Below are 6,000 nucleotides of genomic sequence, written 5' to 3'. Positions count from 1 at the left end.
ATATATTAATATATTATTTTCAATTAATAATTATTAGATGATATCAATAAAATCATAATGAATATAGAAAATAAATAAAATAACTGGTATCAGATTTTGCGAGCCTTGCAAATACATTAGGTCATCCTAAAAAGCTTGTTACTTGCTTTTCTTTTTCTTTTTAATAAGTTTAACACGATCAATAGATTTTATTTTACATTATTTCTACTGACACGAGCTCCGTAATATTTTTCTAAGGAATGGAGAACCAATTTGACAAGTTACTCATATTTTTATTAAATTCTACAAAATTTTAGGGTTCCATCAGAAGAATACACTGTGCAAGCAGTAATATCTTCAGTTTATTTCACGTTAGATGGAAAAATAAACATGAATGGGTTGAAAAGTATTGAGCTTAATAAGCAACTATATTATAAATTGAAAAGTATTGAGCCTAACACGAAAAGGACTGAAAAGTTTGAAACTTTTTTTATTTTCACTAGGTTTAACAACCCTTTCATATGGTAAAACTCAGAAATTTTGAACCCTTTTTTCGTATGTTAAGCCTAATAAGAAAAGAACTTTTGAAAAGAAAAATATTTGTTATAAAATGTGATATATATTAATTTTCGTTGAAAAGAAAGAAACAACTGTTTAAACTCATACGATTAAAACTTATATTATATAATTGTTACATCTTATTATTATATTATATTATAATTGTGTAATACCTTATAATATATAATTATTCTCATACAATTATACTTTAGTAAAGTTTTATAAACGATATAATCCCGTCGACAGGTTGAACAGATTGAATCCGATGTTTTAAGGTTACAGGACAAAGAGTTTAAACGGAGTCGACAACGAAACGTGGATTTAATGGGGGTTCCAAAACAAAAAGGGAGAAAGAAAGAAAGAAAGAAAAAGTGGGTGGGAGAAAAAAAGGGGGGAGGGAAGGTATAGAGAACGTGTTCTGTCGTTGAAACACGAGGAACGAACCGTTTCGTATTCGTGAAGATGACGAGAATGCGACAGCTGAACACTTAGGCGACCTGAATACATAGGACACAACGATAGAACGAATAGTCGAGAAAAAGAAATAGCATCATCTTCCCTAGGGAAACATCCAAACTTCCGCCGGTCTTACGAACACTGACACGAGTAGATATCTCTTCCGAAGGAAAAACTTATAATTTTTCTTCTTTTTTTTTCTTCTTGTTTGTTCATTTCTTTTAAATGAAATTGATCGATATCATCGTAGATTTATGCAATCTTAAAAAATAATTATATTACAATTGTGATTTACTGTTCTTATATATATTATATATATATAATATATATATTTATATAATAATTTATTATAATTGTGAATTACATTTGGATATTATTCAATTTTTCAATTTTTATTTTTCCCAATTATTAATTTACATTGATTTTTATTAGAGAAACATTTTTATTTATTCAACCAGTTGCTTCTCTCGTCCAAAAATAAAATTCTTAATAAGAAGGTATCATAGGGAATTTGAACATCAAAAAAAGAAATAGAACTTAATTTTGATAACTTATCAAACTTAATCAACTTATCAAAATTAATTTATACTTCTTTTTTTGATGTCCAAATTCCCTATGATACCTTCTTATTAAGAATTTTTTTTTATCGATTAAAACGATCTGCGTCAAGTATTTATACATCAGAACTGTGAAAACGAAGATAAATGATTTCGAATAAAACGAGTCAACGTTATCATTGCATTTGTTTGTTTTTTAAATATAAATATTTATAATATTTTGATATAATATATTCAAAATTTGATAGTTTATTTTTAATTAACATATTGACTATATTTAATGTTAGTCTATGATCAATCTTCAATTTGATTGATTGCATATACATATATATGTATATTATTTTATAAATCGTAGCATGCTTTGTCATTAGATTCAGTTTCAGGGGTTATATATCGATAAACTCGGATTAATTAGAAAAAGGACAACGCTCTTTGCAAATTTTTTTCTTTCTCTCTTTCTCTTTCTCTTCCTGTTGCTTTCTTTTTATGTCTCTTGCGCGTGCATATGAAAAGACGTTTATCTGAATGGAGTTAAAGAAGAAATATTTATCTCGCTGTTTAGTAAACATCCCGTCAAGACCATACAAATCTTGGGAGATCATGGAACAAAGTTTACAAACTCTTCACGATCTCCCACACTATTCGTAAACGAAAAGGCACGAGTCTTATTACGAGAGATATAATATATATATATATATAATTTTAAATATATAAAATCGCGTAATGTGTTTGTCTTGTTTTTTTTTTATTTTTTTTTATCTTCTTCTTCTTCTTCTTCTTCTTTTTTTTCATATGTTTTTCTTTCTATAATATTATCTTTTATGCGATAATAATACTCTTCTTAATTACCTAATAAGTCATATAAGAAAATCTAATTCGATTAGTTTGTTTTTTCTTTTTTTATGACACTAAAACGATTGAGTTTACTTTTATAATGTAGTAAACATAATAGTTTTTTTCCATTTAAAAAACAAATCGTAGTTTTTTTGTTTTTAAATTGTACAACATTTTATTCGCAAATTATTTTCCAATTGTCAAGAAATATTTCGCGAAATTTAAATCAATTTAAAATCGTGAGAAATTAATAAACGATATATCTATTGTGTTAAAATAAAAAGAACAAAATAATTATTATTTACATATATATAAATTACGCGCGAATTGTTTATAATCGTTTAATTGCAATATCTTTTACAAAAGATATTCCAAAAATTCGAAGACGTATGTTTTAATAAAGAACAATGGAATTTAAACGATTGTCTCATATAAAATGATGTTAAAATGATTGAAAATAATATTACGATAATCATCGAGCTGTGAATGTTAGCGACGTTAGCTTGCCGTCGGATATTTTTTAATTAGAATACCTCGACAAGAAAAAAAAGATTTTAACGAAAGTAGAAATGAGGAAAAGTAAAGGAAAAACAGACTTTAACTTTAAAAAACATACGATTGCAGAAAATGCAATAAATATTTACGCATTATTAATAACATATTACTCTAAATATTACTTTTCGTCTAAGAATTTTGTACCCTATCATATACTCGCAAAAATGCTAATGATCAAATATCAATGAAATAAAAACGCGATAACTTAAAAAAAAGAAATTAAAAAGAAATAAATTATTCGGGTGCGTTCGCATTAGAGCGACGGAACGTCGCAACAAATGATAATAAACTTTCAACGAGAAATGTAATATATCTACAAACATTTTCAATCAATACTTTTTAATGTACATTTAACAAAAATAACATTCAATCATTTCCAATTGTACACATTTTTCCTGACGAATAGCGACAAAGAATTTTTTCGATATGGACGGAACATTAATGCCAATATTCTTGAGTATTAACATTAACAAATAAATATATCATATATAGAAAAAGTATATAAATAAATTATAAAAATATATATATATATATACATATGAGCCGTTTATTTTGAAAGTGGCATAAGTCACTTTTGTTTTTTTTTATTGAAAATGAAAAGATTTCTTTTTTTTTACAGTTGTAATTAGTGTTGCCATTAACTCGGTTTTTTCGAAAAAGTGACTTATGCCACTTTCAAAATAAACGGCTCATATATAAATCATATATAAAGATAAAAAAAGAAATTACCTGTGAATAATAACTATACTCGAAGGAAACCAATGAATATCTTATTATTAATCCCTCGAGGAGAATCATGCAGTTTAACTAACCAACCAACCAACTAACCAACCAATCAACAAAACATAACAAAACAAAAAATAAACTTTCGTGATTGTTTGTAAACACGTAAGAGAGAACTCGGTTAGAACACAACGAGTCCTCGGGAACCGATCGCGCGACTGATTCGATCACCTCGCAGAGTTACCTCTGTCGAATCATAATTTTCAATCAGCGAGAGAGAGAGAAAGTATACGAGTATACATGCACACAAACACATACATATATACACACGTGGCACATCTACACGGTACGTCAAAAGCGCCGGCAGCAAAAGGAGCTTTCGCGTCGAGAGAGAGATGCCAAACTGAGATCGAGAGAATAATTTTGCCTTTTACTCTCTCTCTCTCTCTCTCTCTCTCTTTCTCTCTCTTTCTCTTCTCCTCTCTTTCTATCTCTCTCTTTCTCCCTCTTCTTCTCTTTGGTTACGTGGTAGAGGAACGCGTAGGCGGAGTTTCTGTGTTCCTCTCGTTGAGAGGACATCTCGATCCCTCCTCCTATTTTTTTTTTATTCTTTTTTTCTTTCTCTTTCCCTTTCTCTCTCTCTCTCTCTCTCGCTCTCTCTAACAGATACGCGCGCGCCCACGCACGCACACATATTTAAACATATATGTGTTTTCCATCTCTCTCACACTCTCTCTCTGATTCTGTTCTACGGTAACACGCCCCTTACTTGATTTTGTCCTTCCCCATAGATAGAGTCTGGTGGATCGATGAAAAAAAATCAGATTCAATCTGATCTATCTCTTGGTTAAGTTGGATGTTCTTATTTATTTTTTTTTCTATTTTTCTTCTTTTTAGGAAACAAAAAAAAGAAAGTAATATAAGAAAAGATGTCAGGTATTATATTAATCTGTTGATTTAAGAAAAAGGTATATTAAATAAACGCGTGTAATGTGGAATAAATGGAAGATTGTTAACAGAAATATTTCTCGAATTTTTATCTTGTTCGTTTGTTTTTTTTATTAATTTTGAAGTCAATCACAGGGACAGGGGGAGGCGGTGAAAAGTCGTATAGAAAAAAAAATAGATGGAATTAAATTTTATCGAGAAATCTTTCTCTCTCTCTCTCTCTCCTTTCGTCTCTTTTTTGTTTTTTTTTTGTACTTTTGTCTTTGAAATTTTATTAAACTATATCATTTTTTTTATTTATGTTATAGAGGATATCATAAGTGAATATAACTGAAACGGGAACAGGAACTAACTTCGTGACATAAAAAAGAAAAACGCGCGCGCGTTTATGAATTCAATTTAATCGAAATGCATTTCACAATGAATTCGGAGAAAATCATCGCAATTGCACAATCTGTTATGTTAAACGCGGTTGACAGAATTTTAAACAGTTATAATTAAAGTCAAAAAGCTAAGCGTAACAACGGTCCTCGAAATTCATGATTATGCAAAAATATATTACGTCAATGAAGTTTTTAAAATGGAAACCAAAGAGAAAAAAAAAACCAAGAAAGATCGAGGCGACACGATTAAGAAATCGTACATATTTTACATTGGGATTATTACCAAACAGGAATGCATTCTCTCGATTTTCGAATTTGAATACGAAATAAAGTAGATATTTAAAAAAAATTATGTGAATATATATTTGTCTCGTTAAAAATATTTATAATCAAATTTTGACTTTTTATTATTGCAATGTTGTAATAACATATTTATTTTTAAACAGAGTTCATCTAAACTTTCTATCTTTTATCATTTTATTGAACGAATTTTTATATGGACGACGACACTCGCAATGAAACTATAGAAAGAAAAAGAAAAAAGAAAAAAGAAAAACAGCGAGACTGTAGATAAAAAAGAAAAAAAAAAGGAATGTGAAATTGTACAAAGAAAAATTCGATAAATTTTAGTAGAAAATATCGAGAAAAAAGAAAAAGATGGAGAGAGAGAGAGAGAAAGAGAGAGAGAGAGAGAGAGAGAGAGAGAGAGAGAGATAGTTCTTGTTCGCGAAACCATTTCGGTGGGAGAGAAAAGTGGTCGCCATGGTTGGGCGTAGTCGATCAACCACTCGAGCTTTCTCATTGGCTGGGGAGTTCCGTTAAACTCGACGCGTACTCGCTCGAACATTTCTCGCGCATCCTCGTTCGAAAATGCACTCGTCGAAGATCGTATCGTGATTCAAACCCTTTGGTGGGGGAAAGAATCGATGCAACGAGCACAACCCTTTACCTCGAAGAAAAACGATCCGAACAGAATAAAAGGATCGGCAATATACTTAAATACTTGC

At 29.6% G+C, this 6,000-nt stretch overlaps 1 protein-coding gene across 3 annotated transcripts in view; it reads right to left on the bottom strand.

Moving 5' to 3' along the window:
- Window positions 1–3,724, bottom strand: part of LOC106788362 (fork head domain transcription factor slp1-like) — a 24,443-nt gene extending 20,719 nt beyond the window's left edge. For all 3 annotated transcript variants that reach the window (XM_014751543.1, XM_014751544.1, XM_014751545.1), the window contains exon 1: window positions 3,669–3,724. The gene's annotated coding sequence lies outside the window, so the exon portion shown is untranslated. The remainder of the gene's footprint in view (window positions 1–3,668) is intronic.
- Window positions 3,725–6,000: the final 2,276 nt, after the last annotated feature.

The sequence above is a fragment of the Polistes canadensis genome, unplaced genomic scaffold (assembly GCF_001313835.1).
Source record: "Polistes canadensis isolate GaletaPanama2010 unplaced genomic scaffold, ASM131383v1 scaffold_137, whole genome shotgun sequence".
NCBI lineage: Eukaryota > Metazoa > Arthropoda > Insecta > Hymenoptera > Vespidae > Polistes > Polistes canadensis.
Note: the sequence above shows the minus strand (reverse complement) of the source record. Positions and strands in the feature narration are given on the sequence as shown.